The sequence below is a fragment of the Canis lupus genome, chromosome 5 (genome assembly GCF_003254725.2).
Source record: "Canis lupus dingo isolate Sandy chromosome 5, ASM325472v2, whole genome shotgun sequence".
Lineage (NCBI taxonomy): Eukaryota > Metazoa > Chordata > Mammalia > Carnivora > Canidae > Canis > Canis lupus.
Genome location: NC_064247.1, coordinates 2,634,559 through 2,649,788, shown reverse-complemented (window position 1 = coordinate 2,649,788; position 15,230 = coordinate 2,634,559). Strand labels below are relative to the sequence as shown.

The 15,230-nt window shown below is 49.8% G+C and overlaps 1 protein-coding gene and 1 long non-coding RNA gene across 10 annotated transcripts in view; one reads left to right on the top strand and one right to left on the bottom strand.

Annotated features, from left to right (window-relative positions):
- Nucleotides 1-15,230, bottom strand: part of OPCML (opioid binding protein/cell adhesion molecule like) — a 1,085,315-nt gene that overhangs the window by 89,197 nt on the left and 980,888 nt on the right. The gene's annotated exons all lie outside the window — the stretch shown is intronic.
- LOC112671045 (uncharacterized) lies at nucleotides 13,314-14,331 on the top strand. 4 transcript variants are annotated; one of them, XR_003143346.3, is made up of 4 exons: nucleotides 13,314-13,393; nucleotides 13,523-13,693; nucleotides 13,801-13,907; nucleotides 14,021-14,331. It is a non-coding gene; the product is annotated as an uncharacterized LOC112671045 (long non-coding RNA). The 4 variants fall into 4 exon arrangements; XR_003143348.3 differs by having other exon boundaries at nucleotides 14,024-14,329; XR_003143345.3 differs by having other exon boundaries at nucleotides 13,523-13,612; nucleotides 14,021-14,324.

Below are 15,230 nucleotides of genomic sequence, written 5' to 3'. Positions count from 1 at the left end.
AGCAGAGATAGTGAGAAAGAGCACAAGCAGCGAGGAGAGGGAGAAGCCAGCTTCCCGATGAGCAGGGAGCCGGATGTGGGGCTTGATCCCACGACTCTGGGATCACGACCTGAGCCAAAGGCAGACACTTTGCTGACTGAGCCACCCAGGCGCCCCCCAGTCTAAGTATTTTTAAGGATTGTTTAACAATGAAATCAAACACACCAAAACAACGTCCCAAGTGTACCTTTTCTGCAATGAGAAAGTGTGACAGGATCAAAAAGTCTGCCTTCCTCCTACTAAGAGGCCACGATTTTTTCAAAACGTGCTAGAGTACATTTGCCGCAAGTAATTAAACCTCACTGTGTTTGGCCAAACAAAGCCACCGGCAGGAGGCCTGGCAGGAGCCTCAGGCAGGGTCACCGACCCCCTTTCCTTGGAGAGAATGAGATAGATCCGTATCATGCTGCACAGTATACACCGGACACATGTCTTAAGCCCCCGATAAGGCAGATTTATGGATGCCCGTCAACCTAGAAGTGTTGGCTTTTGCAAGAGGAAGGAATCGCCTCAAAGAAGACGGAGGCCAGTGCACCTGGACCCTGAGTAATTCTCTGCATTTGTATGAGCGGGCGGGGCCCGGGGCCTTCGTCCAGGAATGACGGGACAACACTGTCGCCCGCCCTCTGGAACGTGGGAATGTGTTTTCTGTAATGCTGGTTTTATGGGACAATTACATGACAGCAAAAAAGGGAAGAAGGAAGAGAACGTTCTATGTAAAATGGGGATCGTTAGGACAATACCACCTCGTTAAGGGAGAAAATGAATTTTGTCAAGTTTGTACTATAAAGTAAGTGCCTCTCAGATTTTAATTTGCATATAAATTCCTCTGGGATCTAAAAAAATACAGATTCTGACCCAGTAGGTCTAGAGCAGGACCTGGGGCTCTGCATCTCTCACCAGCGCCCAGAGGTCTCCCTGCTGCTGCTCTGAGGCCCACAGGCTGAGTGGGAACACTAGGCCCCACCGCCAGCTGTCCTCAGCTTCTCTTGTCACCTGCTCCTGTTACCTGCATCTGCCAGGTGGCCACCTGGTCAACAAAGCTTACTGAGGCCCCTCGCGGGGATGCTTGGGGCCGCAGCTCCACAGACACCCTCCTTGGAGTGGAGCCTGGGGAAGGGTCTGGAGCCTGCGGCCCACGCCTCGCTGAGCGCTAGGCCTTCCTGCAGCGCGAGCCTTCTCTGGCTGGTCTTGGCTCAGAAACCGGAGAGGACGTTGGAATTGCTCCCCCGGAACCACTGAAGGTGATGGAGACCTTGGCTAGTCACTGCTTTGGACGTCGGGTGAACACATCCAGGTCACTAAGTGCCTAGGGCCCCAGGAAACAGTGGATCTAATGCCTGCGCCGGCCTCTCCAGCTCCGTCCCCACGTCCCATTCCCACTCCCAGCGGCAGAGAGAGGAGCAGAAGGCGACTAATGGGCCAACCCTGTTCGCAGGCTGCCAGGAGGGCAGAGGACAGAGTGGGCGGGGGAGGGTGCGGAGGGCGCCTGGGGTAGGGTTGGGACAGCACCCCGGGTAGGGCGGGGAGGGCGCCCAGGGAGGGCAGGGAGGGCAGCCGGGGTAGGGCAGTGAGGACAGCCGAGGAGGACAAGGAGGGCAGCCGGGGATGGCAGCCGGGGAGGGTGCGGAGGGCACCTGGGGAGAGCAGCCGGGGAGGGCGCGGAGGGCAGCCGGGGAGGGCTGCAGGTGCAGCAGGGCGGAGAGGTGGGCGGTGGCCGGGAGCGTGTCCCGGTGCCCCTGGGAAGATTCCGAAGACACGTTCCAAAGTGATTAAAGAAGCCACAGGGGCTGGAGGACCACACCGGTCTCTTCTCCGACCACACCTGAGAACACGGCGGTCCACGGGGCTTCACAGTGTGTCGGCGGCAGCCGACCCTGTCCCCGAGGCAGCCGACCCCCAGCGCATTGCGACCGCCCTCTGCATTCAGACGCCCCGAGGCTGCGACTGGCAGCAAAACGCAGGGGTTCTGAGTCGCTGGCACAAAGGCATTTTTTAAAGGGGGGGTGCACTTCTCTCCGCAGACGAGCCCCTGGGAGAAGGTAAGTGCCACTCAGGGCATTAGTGAGGGTAAGATGGACAAGAACCAAAGGGACGCTGAGGCCCCTGGGCCAGGCCCCTGGGTGCAGGCACCCAGCGAGGCCATGGTCCTGTGGGTTCCGGGTCCGTCTACAGGGATGCGCTCTCGCACAGGCTGAGAAGGACAACAGGCCCCCCAGCCAAGAGAGCCGGGTCTACCTGCTTAGACCCAGAGGCACCGGCTGCAAAGGGGGGGGATCCCTGGTGGGACCTGCGGTGCCACCATCACCTGTTCCAGCGGGGAGAGGCCTGGGGGACAGCGCTAGTGTAGGGACGACACACTGGACGGGTCCAGGCCTGGGGCGGTCTACACTGCACGGGCCCAGAACAGGGGCGCTTTCTACGCTTCTCTCCCTAAGCTCAGTTTGCAGTTTCTGATTGTATTTCCAGCCCTCTCCTCCGGCGGCGCAGTGGCTCAGGTATTTTAGAGCTGGAGGAAACCCGACTTTCGGGGAAGAAGAGTTGGGATAGGAAATCCCAAGTAAACTCGGGGTGTCCCCCACTGTCCCCTTTCTCGCCCCACCAACCCCTGCAACCTTCCAGCCAGGGGCAGCGCAGGCCCAGTCTAGGCGCAAGGTGTCCTCCCTTTGCTCCCGCAATTCCTCAGAATGTTACAGCTCAAAGCACCATGAGGGGCCAACAATTTTAGTCTTCCATTTTTTTGGAGTATTGTCGCTGCCTGAAGAGCCTCCCCCACTCCGGGCAAGATCCCCAGGAGTGACTTCAGAGGGGGGCCTATTCCTGTGCCAGACTGCTCCCGTCGTCCAAAGCAACCAACCTCACAGGGAGGCAAACCCTGCCTGGCTCCTCCCTTTAAAATGATTTAAAAAGTCACCTTCTGGGTGCCCCGACCTCGCTGTCCCTACCCCTACGCGGTGGAAAGCTGCCGCTCTATCCCGGGAAACCGCTCTGTGAGGTTAGATGTCAGCCCCTGTCACAGCTTTTGCCATGAGGCCTGTCAGGAGGCGGCTCACGGTGGCACATGCCTGGGGCAGGTGCCTTGGGGTGAAAGAACAGGAGGAGGATGAGAGCACAGAGGAGGAGGCAGAATTTAAGGAGGCATTGACGCAGAGCAGATGGCTTCATGAAGCCACGGCCAGGAGATACTTGCTCTGGTGGGCAAGAAAGGAGGCCACCGGGAGTGCGGAACATGGGGCTCCCCACGGTCCATCTGGCTCTCGGGGTAGGGCTTCTGGAAGAGCAAGAACGGACATTTCCCTGCTGCTCAGTAACAGGAGCTGCTGTAGATGTTCCCTATTAATGCTGGACTTGGGAAGTGGGAATCCGATGTCCAGGTGATCCCGTGAATGCTTCCGAGCTGTTAGGCCACACCTCGGCTTTCTGATCCATCTGATAATAGCTTCTTGGCCACTCACCACCACTAGGCATTCTTTCAAGCCCTCAAGGAACTGAGATTTGACTCCTGTGAGAAGTGCTTAGTATCATTCTTCAAAAAAAGGTGTGGGCTGGCTGGCATGTTGAGTGTTTGCTGGAAATCCTACCCTAGAAATCTGGAGCAAGACAAGGCCAAGGAAAGGAACTGTCTGGAGTACGCCCCTCCCAATGGCATCTGTGCCCTTGAGGCGTGTAGGGCAAGGCAGATGTCAGAAGTGCACGCAGGGATGTGTGCTGGTATCCTGTCACTCATCCATCTCTCTCCAGGATTCTGGCCAGTAGAACATGATCATATAAAGTGACACAAACAGATCAAAATACCAGCTATACTGCTGTCAGGCTGGCCTACAATCTGGGCTTGGCATCCAAAGCTGACACAGGTTCTTGCCTTGCTCCCTATGAACTAGAGACATCCGGACTTGTGCAATAGGAGGACTTGCCTTGGGTCTGTGCTACGGGCCAAACACTGGACCTGGGAATAAGGGCTATATTGGAATGGAGAGTCCAGGGTACGGAGAGCCCTTCGACCCAAGCCGAGGTGGATCGGGACGATGATGGAGAATCAGGACTGCTGGCTCACTTCTAGACCATGGCCTTATCCTCATGAAGAGTCCAATGGACGCCAGAGCAAATAACCTTACCAATGACCTTAGTCACCCATCATCCACAAAGGAGACAAAGGGCGACTGAGGCAAAAGAGGGGTCTATTCCTTCTAGGAAGTACAGGGGAAGCTGCACTTTGGAAACCTGTAGACTAGGGAGTGGGTTCCTCCCTCCTCCCCAGAGATCTCGTGGCACCATTCCCAATTACATACCTCCCAACACAAGAGCTTCCCTCTCTTAAAGAACAGACACATCAGAAACATGCTTGAGTCAATAGAGTCTCAGCACTGGGGACAATTTGGCTCATGTGACCTTGGTCTTGTACTGTTTATGCTCACCTCCTATATGGTAGCGGTCTCACTGTCTGAATTGCAAGTGCACCGAGAAGGGACTACAACTTCCACCTCCTTGGACTCTGTATGCATCTCATGTAGGATGAACATACATCCAATGGCCAAGGGTTCGGAAACTGAATCCCCTCTAAATTCTCCCTCTCTACTTAATTTTCTTTCTCTCTGCAGGGCCCTTCTCCACCCTCTCTGTCCTCCCTGACCCCCTGACTCTCCTTACAATGCTGTTGGCCGGGGCACCTGGGTGGCTCTACTGGTTAAGCATCTGCCTTCGGGTCCAGTCATGATCCCAGAGTCCTGGGATTGAGCCTTGGCATTGGGCTCTCTGCTCAGCTCAGTGGGGAGTCTGCTTCTTCCTCTGCCTCTGCCCCTTTCCTGCTCAACCTCTCTCTCCTCTCTCTCTCTCTCAAAATAAATAAAATCTTAAAAAAAAAAAAAAAAAAAAGAATGCTGTTGGCAAAAAGCAACTCTGACTCCCCCTCCTTAATTAAACCAGGGAGTGTGGACAGCAGTATATTCCATCCTTGCTTGCTCCCAACTCCCAGATACATCCCTTCGCTGCATTGGAGTTAATGAAAAGTGTGATAAACCCACTGTTTCATTTTCCCTTAATTAATACAAGCAATTGAATTGTGCTAAAGTCATTCTGGTTTGGAGACTGAGCCTCTGGGTCAACGTCTCACTTGCTGGTGGTGACAGAAGCTCTTTGTCTTGGGCTTCCCTGGCAGTGGCCGCCAGGACCCTGCCCAGGGGAGGGCTGATTTGCCCCTGTCTGGGGCTGCCTTGCTGGCTGCCTTCCCTGAGGCTGATAGTAAGTTGGCTAATGACAAGATCAATGTGTGACTGTGAAAGTCAGGTGAGCTTCTAGTGGGGGAAAGAGTACATTAATAATGTTCCTGGGAACTGGGGACTCAAAGGAATTGCCTAGCAGTGGTGAATTCCCTGAGTCTTTGCCATTTTCTGATGGGACAGCTGCGATGACACCAGAAGAGAAGGTTTCACGTGACTCATTCAATAGGACTGGTCAGAAAGATCAATTCTGGTACATGGGCTCTCGTTAGCCAAAGATGGGGGATTTGAAGGGTTTCGTCTGGTAGGTGGGGACAGGAGAACGCAATGTCAAGAAACTTCTCTGCCATGAGGCCTAGGAGGTGAGGGCCTGGAGGTCTTGTCCCAGGTGACACACGGCATCATTCAAGGAGCACTGTAAAAACAGACTCTCGTGCCCCTGCTTACAGACTGGTTGAGCTAACCCATCACTGGCATCCTCTAAACACTGCCTAGGGGACTCCAGTGCACAACCAGGGATGAAACCCCCTGTCAGTACATTGAGGGCTCCTGTGGCCTTTATTTCCCAGGTGCCAGTTCCACTTAGAGATTCCCAGGCATCCTCTGCCAAGAAGGCATTCAGGGCCTAGCAGTCATGAAGCTCTGTTCGGGCCTTCTGTGACTGTCCACTGGCCTCTATGAGAGACACACAGTTGGGATGCCAACAGGTGAGTCAGGGAAAGGGGACCTTGTGATACTGCAAGATAATGGCCACCAGGCCAGGGCCTGACAGTGTTGATGCCTCTCATCACCCCACAGTGGATAGCGATGCCCGGATCCACAAAGTGAGAGCAAGGCCAGAGCTGTTTTTCTCCAAAGCACAGTGAAGACACATAGTCAGTTTAGTCTTCCTTGTGTTCTCTTCTCTGAGATGGGTTCATTAGCTATAAATAAAATCGGGACACGAGAGTTGTATCATCTAGATGATTCCATTGACCCAGAGAGAGTAGTCCTGAGTGAGCAATACAGAAAGAGCCAGCTACTGGCAAGGATGTGGCACGCAGTCTTTCAACGGGAGTTCCAAGTGCATGCTAGATAAAGAAGAGAGGAGTCGAACGCGCGCACACACACACACACACACACACACACACACACAACCACACAGGGAGATAGACACCATGAGGATGCAGAAGGGAGACAGCTGGAATTTCACATACGGACAGACAAATGGCCGAGGGCAGAATTTTAAATCCATCTGGAGAACACAGTAGCTGACATGGTTAAAAAAGTAGCTAACATTTATATTCTAGAAAGTATCCAAATATGAACAGAAATAAACCATTCAGACCAAAAAGACATGGAGGTTGAAGAAAACAAAATCATGGCTTCTAGAAAGCACAGCTGACACAGAAGAGTCCCTGAAAAAAAAATGTTGAGGATATTCGAAGAGTTTTTATTTATTACAGGGTTTCTTCCTTCGCTACTCTCATCTGCATTCTGAACCAACAAGGTTATCTCATCACCAACAACTAAAAAGTGAAGGAATTCTGTGCTTTAGTTGAAATAAGCTACCGCTTTAAAAAAAAAAAAAAAAGAATCATGGCACTGAATGGCTTCTTTCATTTATGTGTGTGTTTGTCTTAAGAACATTTGACTTGACCTTGCTTGCATTGGCCTAAGCAGGAGTGAAATGACCCGTCATCTAGGCCCACGTTCTCAAAGGAAATAGTATTTTGGACAGTTGGGCGGACATGCTCCATGTCACCGTGTGGCAATGAGCATCCAACACCAGGAAGTGCTCGGAAACTTGACTTCTTGAGCTCACAGCAAGTTGATTAGTCCGAATCTGTTGTGGACCAAGTGGTGCCCAAACTCTTCAAATTATTTCTAATTACGAAGCAACATCAGACCGCATGCTTTACCCCTTTGGTGCTTTGGTGCTTTGGGGGAAATTATCACTTGGCTTCCAATACCAACTGCACTTGCCTTATTTTCCCTGGGGATTAATGTTTTTAATTAAGCAACACCCAGGGAGTCTTTATTTTTGTAAGTAGGGTGACCATATAGTCAAGTCTGACTGGTGCACTCTCAGCAGACACTTGCTTTCCACGCCTCATCATTAACAGTCACTTCTGCTCTCAGCAGTGTGCTGTTAGCCCATGGAAAGCCTGACCATCAGGACCCTCCAGGGCTGCTGCTTGCACCTCACTCTGCCTGTGGGGCTATCTCAACACCCACACTTTTAAATTTAATGAGAGACAGTGATCTAGCCCCCAAAGAGATCATAGATTCTCAGACGTAGGACTCTGCTAGACGAGGGTCCAGATGGACTCCGTGTGCTTTCTTCTCTCTTTCTGAGCTTGAGGCTCATGAGCTAGCTGCACTTTTCTGGGGGGTTACAGGCTACAGCAGCTGCTTGGAGCCTGAGCCAACTGGAGTGAGGGCATCAACACGGCAGCCCGCAGGATGGAAACCCAGTTGGGGTTTAAGAGATGCTGGCTCAAAGTTCTGGCAGGTCAGAGAGCAGACCAGACCTATGCCTTCTGAAATGGTTAGGATGGTCCAGAGCACTCACGGAAGCAGATGCAAGGCCTCTTCAGGCTCCTGGGGAGAGGCCCTTCTGAGGAAGAATATAGCCCTGTGTCTGCAGATGAAGCCTTGACGCAGCCTGACTCCTCCTGCTTTCCCTCTTTCTTCCTCTTCTCCTATTCTCTACTTTTCAGCCTCTCCCCAGAGTAGCTCCCAACAGCACAACTGCATGACAATGATGCTAATTATCAGTGTTCATTAATATTTTTGAAATCCTTGTATTTGCTTCCAGGCAAAATACCCACTAAGCCAAGCAGCGTACTTGGCATGCAGGCTGTGGCTGAGACATTCTGCACACTTCACCGAGCTGGAGGGCCTGAGCTCTGAAGCATCACGGGGAGATAGCTCTGCTCACTCACTCGGCTATAGCGGCCGTTGAAAGGAAGAATTAGGAGCTGTGCACTCAATGGGCAATGTCTCCGCCCTTGGGGCCGAGAGCCCTTGATGTGAGGCTGGGTCCCTTGAGAAACTTTCTCGTCAAGGGCCCTCTGTATCTGCACCTTGTGCTATTCTAGGCAAGTCTGCGTGCCTCTTGTCATCCAACTTGGACTCTTACTAAGCTAATCTCTCACAAAAGACATCTATCTTCCTGGCCTCCCTTCTTAGCCTCATCCTCATAGAAGTCACGATACCCATGGTCTTCTACAACTCTGCCAAGAGCCGGAGTAAGTGGAGAAAAGTACCGAATTAGAGATCAGAAGACCTGGATCTAACCCCAGCTCTGCCACCAACGTGCTATGTGACTTCAAGTAGACGTTTTTAGCACCCCAAGCCTTACCTATTTTTTTTTCCTATCAAATAGAAACGTGCACTAGATTATTTCTAAGGTCATTTCTAGTCTTTCATAACTTAGCAATACAGAGTATGACCAGGAATCCAACATAATTCCTTAAATTCTGGAAATCTAATGACCGTGGTGCTGATGGGCAGAGTTCCAACCCAGAAACTCAGGGTCACTAACCTAGATGGCAACATAAGAAGTTCCCTGCAGTCAGGCGTGCACACTGCAGCATTGACCTAGGCCACCCTTAGCTTTATCTGGGGTCTTGACAATGCAGGCACAAGAATAAAGACACCACGCAATTTCAAGGTGGCTCTCATCTGTCATTGTGCTGTCGCTGCTCGGTGATGGGGAGGAAAGAGGTTTTGACAATTATGAAGGACTGTGTGTGTCTGAGGGTAATGTCTTGTATTAATGGGGGAAATTAATTCTTTCCGTTCTCTTCTAGGAATCCTATTCATGCAGATTTTGACAAGTAGCTGTTCTTGTTTCCCTCCTCTCGATGGGTAGGTTGGAGTAATGTCTTATAGGTATAACTAATCATCCACTTATCTGATTTGCGACCCATTTCATGGGTCTGAGGGTACACTCCAAATGCAGGAAAATGATGCTTCTCTCTGCTTTCTGTCCTCCCCTGCCTTTGCTAAAAAATATCCCTTCTTAGCTATGAGGCTCACCTCGCTAATCCTTCCCAACCAGAAGACAGACACTGAGACACAAGGAAAGGGGCCTTGATAGTAGTAAAGGCCCAACACTCAGACTTGCAACCCAACTCTCCCCTGCACCCCTCCCCCCATCAGAACTGATCTACAGCTACACTTGAACAGACCCAACAAGATCTGAGGGGCTTTGTGATGGTTACTTTTATGTGTCAACTTGACTGAACAAAGGGATGCCCAGAGAGCTGGTAAATATGATTCTGGGGTGTGTCCGTGAAGTGTTTCTAGGAGAGACTAGCATTTGACTCAGTAGAGTGAATAAAGCAGATCGCCCACTAATGTGGGTAGGCATTGTCCCATCCACTGAGCACCTGAAGGGAACAAAAAGATGGAGGACGGGCAAATTCTCTCTCTTTTCTTGAGCTGGGGTGTCTGTCTTCTCTTGCCCTTGAACACCAGAACTCATGGTTCTCGGACCTTCAGCTTCTGGCACTTACACCAGTGGGTCCCCCCACATGCCCCATCTAAAGCTTTTGGCCTTGGGACTGGAATTTACACCATCTGCTCACCTGGTTCTCCAACCTGTAGACTCTGACTGATTTACTCCACCAGCTTTCCTGATTTTGCAGCTTGCAGATGGCAGAGCATGGGACTTCTTGCCTCCATAACCGCTCAAGCCCATTCCTATAATAAATCTTGTCTTATCTGTCTCTCTCTAGATCCTCTTGGTTCTGTTTCTCTGGACAACCTAAGAAGCCTAGGAGTCTGGACAATCCACTTTGCATCATGCAGCCTCAGTTTCCTTATCTGCACAATGAGGGCACTGGCCCAGTTTATTCCTTAACTCCTTAGCCACTGCTCTTCTCTCGACCTAATTCACGACAGTCCCTCTGGCCCAGGACATAGGGATGCTGTGCTCTTGCCATCAGTCTCTGAACAGTAACCAGCGTTTGAGCAAGGCCTGAAGCCCCTGGGTAGGGGAGTGAGGAGGTGCGAATCCTGTTTCTACCCTTGAAAACCAGGGTTGGCTCTGGTTCTACAAAATGCCACACAGCTCAGCACATTGAGGTGGTGACGATGTGGAGGTTCAAGCCAACAGTCTTGTCAGCCTCCAGAATCCCCCTCACCCTCTGCCGCGGACCCTCCTGCCTGCCTTTGTGGGGTTTCCCTTTGCTTAGTGGTCACATATGCCCCTGCAGGCCTCTGTCAAAATTGACACAACGGACCTGGAAAGAGAGAAAAGTTCTGAAAATTCCCAGATTTTTTTTTCCTATTTGCTCAGACTAGTTTGTCACTTTTGTCTTTGTTACTTTGGGACGCAAGGAGCCTCTGCCTTCTTGGCAGACAACATCAGTCTGGGAAAGGAAAGCGAGGAGGACCAAAGGAGTGACTGAGTTCCAACAAGGCAGGCTTGGATCGAAGGATCCCGGATGAAAATGCAGAGGTTGGAAGGGGTCGCTGTATTCCATGCCACACAGGGCAGATGCCAGAAGCCTGGTCGCTGGGCAGGGGGTGCCTGGGATTTCCAGGACTACCACACAGGGAGAAGAGAACGGGTCAGATGCATAGTGGCCTTGAGCTTCCTCTACTTACATCCAGCTCTAGGGGTTTTTTCAATTATAGAACATGGGACCCTGCTGGTAAGTTGTGAGATAAGGTAAGTCACAGTATGGTATTTATTTCACGCTGCGTATGATACACATATGGTGTGTTTGCATAACGGTAGAGAAACAATAAAGAAAGTAAAATACAGAGACGCTGCAATTCTGACACCAGTTCTGTCCTATGGGTTCTCCCCACACCCCCGACACTGAGTGCCCTTCAATTCTGACACCATCTACCTGGAGATAGCATAAGACCCCACAGGGAAGGGCTCTGTCCTACAAAACACCCCTTATCCCCCATTCCAGATGCCATCTGCAAATCTAGGTTGTTCTTTGTGCTTCTCACCCACTGGCTGTAGGTCAGAGGTTCCTGTGACTCCTCCTTGGGTCTGACTGATTTGCTCGAAACTCAGGGAAATATTTTACATACTAGATTACCAGTTTATTATAAAAGGATGCAACTCACAAACAGCCAGATGGAAGAGATGCATAGGGCAGTGAATGGGGAAAGAGGCACATCGCCCTCCATGCACTGCAGGGACTCCCTTCTCCCTGAATCTCCACGGGTTCTCTCTGAACTCTGCCCTTATGGGTTTCTGGAGGCTTGATTACATGAGTGAGCAAATCGCTGGCCATTGGTGTTTGAACCAATCCTCAGCAGCTGTCCCTTCCCCAAGGGTGATGGGGTACATTCCAACCTGGCTACCCTGGCAACCGTCCTCCATCCTTAGGTGCTTTCCAAAAGTCACATCATAAAAAAAAAAAAAAAAAAAAAAAGAAAAGTCACATCATTAACATAACAGAAGGTACATTTGCTGTCATCACAGGAAATTCCAAAGATTTTCAAAGCCCTGTGCCAGGAACTGGACAAAGACCAAATATATATTTCTTATTATAAATCACAAAGTCACAGCTATTCATTTTGAGCTACCTCATCATTTAGGAAATAGCACGATACTAGTTCACGAGCAGTATCTAACTCTCTGTGTACATTTGAACAAGTCACTTACCCACCCAGGCCTCCTGTTTCTAAATTATTTCCAAAAAGTTTTAGGTCAAACATTCAATCATCAATAGCTGGTTGAAAAATAATGTCTTCCTTCCAATCATTGATTCAAAATGTGTAGTATGCTTGTGTGAGTGAGTGTGTATAAAGAAAAAAGGAGCAAAGAAATGAATAAATCTCACCTATAACCTCATGAGAAGAGACAAAGACATAAGAAAGCCCAATGAGCCTTGAGCCTAGCAAATCAGAAGGCAATTCATCTTGAGAAGAAAACAAGTGGTATTTACATTATTAAATCACAATTACAAAGCCAATCAGCTGCAGAAGAGAAGAGACCATTTCCATCAATTATTACTGAACTGAACATAATTTTTCAATCACCAGCAGATTGTAAATGGGGGCTACAGCTCATCCAGGAACTCTTCTATCATAGGAGTTATTAATCAGGTATTAACTTTGTCGAATTAGCAAGGACACCGATGGGATGGTGGGGAAGCAGGATACAGAGAAGACAGGAGGAGGCAGCCAGGTTAATTCCTGAGATGGAAGCACAGAGCACTTGAGAAGGAGACCCATGTGCAGCCAGCGCTCCTGCTGTGTTGAAGAAAACACTTGGCTCCTGTGTTTTCATTCCAAAGAGTCAACACCTGAGCAGGTAAAAAATAAGTGATTCATGCACAATTTATTGCTGTTTAGTTCTCGTGCAGGAGAGCTGTAAGGACTATGGTTTGCATGGGGCCCAACCACAAGGATGCTCTGGGTTTGGGTTACACGGCCGACACTGACTTTGGGGGGGTCCCTACCTACGTCCCTACTATCTGAGTGCTTCAGTGTTGGTGCACAGTGTAGACTACCCATCTCATTAGAACCTCGTGTGCCTTTGTGGAGGATGAGACCGCACGGAGGAGACTTTCCTGTGTGCCTCTTTGATATGCTGGGGTTACGGTATGGGTCTCAGTAAAAAGTCCTATCACTCTAGGGGCTTACTAGGTGCTCTGGGCCTCTATTTTCTATCTTCTTCCGCTTAAGCACTTTTAAAAACTCTGGTCTCCTAGATTTCTATGCCATAATGGATAGGCCTTGGCCCCCTCAAACTACCTCAAATCCCTCACTTTGCAACACAGCAGGCTGGTAGGCTGGTCTGCTGAGAAACTAATGTGTGTTTTGTTCTCAAAGCTGTAGAAGGCTAGAAAAAAAATGAACGGGGTTCTCTCTTCCCCATCCCTGAAAGGTGCAGGGCTTCGTGAGCTCTTTATTATGAGCTTCTTACGTCAGAATTGTAAATGACTTTTGTGTCATGAGGTCTAAAGCAGTTGCTAGGCACCCAGAAGATGATTACCATCCAGGCTTTTGTTTTAAAGAACCAGGAAAACAATGAATGTTGGCTCAGGGAGGTGGGAGTAGGCCAGCCAGCTGGGGGGCCAGGTGGGGGTGGGGTGGGGGGTGGACAGCCAGGTGGCGGGGTTTATAGAAGTGTCTCCACCAACACGGATCACCTGTTCATTTCCTGTGAATGTGCAGTAAGTGACAGCACCTCAAACTGGATGATGTTGAGGATGAACCCAGAAGCTAAGACAGACTTGTCCCCCCTCCTTTCCTCCCTCTGTCCCTCTCTCCCTTTTATTTATTTTTTTGTTCCTTTATTCAAGGAATGAACTATTCCTACCACCTAGGACTGAGGATTTCTACTAGTAAGGACTGAAAACTAGAGACCTCAGCATACTAAAGGTTCTAGAGAGGTTGGTAGTCTCCCCCAACATCATTTGGACTGAATTTCACACCTCCCAGGCTGACGAGGGCTCAAGAGACTAATTATAAATGTAATCATGATTCTTATAACTGAATTTTATGGGATAGAAATCACATGTGCTATTTCCTTTACCTTTCCCCCAAGTAACTCTGACTTATCTTTTGGGTCTCCACTTAGATTCAACTCTTTCAGGAAAGTCTGCTGCACGACATATTTCCTTTTCAACCATCTAGAAACACTTGCCCGCCTTCTTTGTCCTGCTTTCTTCTCTGAGTGCCTGATTGGTAAGGGCTACACCGACTGGTTCCCTTGCCATTGGTTTCTGGTTGGGGTAACCACTAGGAAGCCCAGCAGGTGATCAGAGGAAGGAAAGTGAGCTCAAATGTGAATTTTCCAGCAGACTCACTTCCCACGACTGAGTCACCTCACCAAAGAACATGGTTTCTCTTCAGTCAGCCTTCTCCTCATACCTTCCAGCCTTTAATTCAGCAACTGTCTGGCTTCACCCCTTGGCCTGGGGCAAGAACAAACCTGCTGTTGCTAGCCTTGGGTCTGGGCTATATATATATACCCTTTCTATACCTTGTAAATAATCCCCTTATTAAATCTGTCTGCCATTCTTCACAATCCAATGTACCATTTGATTCCTGTGGAGGCCTTGGTTTTTTTGACCCTTCCAGTCTTAGATGCCTGTTCTCTAGGCTCCCATGGAACCCGTACTTATTACATTTATCCCTAGAGTGCAGTAACACTCAGGTCGGTGACTTTACACCACAGAGAACACTGTGCAATGTCTGGAGACCGTACTGGTTGGCAAAGTGGGGGGTCAGGACAGGGACGCTACTGATACCTAGAAGTTAGAGGTCAAGGTGGATTCCAAAAAAAAAACAGGTATATTCCAAAGACCCCACAAGGCACAGGACAGTTTCCCACAACAAAGAATTGTCTGTTCCCAAATATCAGTGAAATCTGGTTAGCTGTCCAAACCTCCATCTGGAAGGAAACTCTCTGAATGTGAGGACCATTCATGCTGTGCACAGTGGCTTCCCCAAGGGCCTCGTGCCATTCCTGACACATGGCAGGACCTCATGAACAGTGACTGACAAATATTAAAAATCAATTATTTAATGCACTAATGAAACCCAGTTCTTGTTTTCTGTCACCTAGCTGGCCAATGCTGAGGATAAGACAGATTGACTCACACTCATACATAAACCTAGCAAGAGGGGCACCTGGGTGGCTCAGCAGTTGAGCACCTGCCTTCAACTCAGGGCGTGATCCCAGAGTCCCGGGATCGAGTCCCACATCAGGGTCCCTGCAGGGAGCCTGCTTCTCCCTCTGCCTGTGTCTCTGCCTCTCTCTCTCTCTGTGTGTGTGTGTCTCTTATGCATAAATAAATAAAATCCTTAAATAAAAAAATAAATGTAGCAAGAAATAACACAATAAATACATGTGGTGTGAACCCCTCATCAGGATTTAAAGGAAATATCGAGTCCTCTTTAGTTCGAGACGGTGATGCCAGAAGGTGACCAGGGACAGCAGGTAGTCTTGAAGCAGGCTCTGACACCGTGCCATTTCAGCAGGCGGACCTGGGCCGTATGCAAGGT